Raw genomic sequence first — 699 nt, forward strand, 5'->3', positions numbered from 1 at the left:
AAGACCAATTTCCAACCAAGCTTTAAGTTCCTGGCTGATGTCTTGAGCTGTTACTTCAGTATTGCCACATAATCTTCTTTCCTCATGATGCCCTCTATTTTGTGAAGTGCACCAGTCCCTCCTGCAGCAAAACAATCCCACAACATGATGCTGCCCCACCGTGATTAACAGTTGGGATGGTGTTATTAGGCTTCAATGCGTCTCTCTTTTTCCTCCAAACATAACGATGGTCATTATGGCCAAACAGTTCAATTTTTGTTTCATCAGACCACAGGACAGGTCTCCAGAAAATGAAGGTGTTTGTTCCGGTGTGCATTTGCAAACATTAATCTGGCTTTTCATGTTTCTTTTGGAGTAATGGCTTCTTCCTGGCAGAATGGCCTATCAGCCCATGTTAATACGGTACTCTTCACTTTATATAATGACACAATCTTACCAGCTTCCGCCAGCATCTACACAAGGTCTTTTGCATTTGTTCTTGGGTTGATAGCCACATGTCTCACCAAATCACATTCATGTCACGATTTCCTGGCATTGCCCATTCCTAGTCAGAGGTCATATACCGCATATATGCAATTTTCATACTTGTGGTCACATGCCGACTAGACTTATCTGGCTTCTCTCAATTTCTTTCTATTGAGAGGAGCTGAACGCATCCAATCAGCTTGTGACGGCAAGTATGCAAATGGAAGGTACGCC

This window comes from Anomaloglossus baeobatrachus, chromosome 12 (assembly GCF_048569485.1).
Source record: "Anomaloglossus baeobatrachus isolate aAnoBae1 chromosome 12, aAnoBae1.hap1, whole genome shotgun sequence".
Classification (NCBI taxonomy): domain Eukaryota; kingdom Metazoa; phylum Chordata; class Amphibia; order Anura; family Aromobatidae; genus Anomaloglossus; species Anomaloglossus baeobatrachus.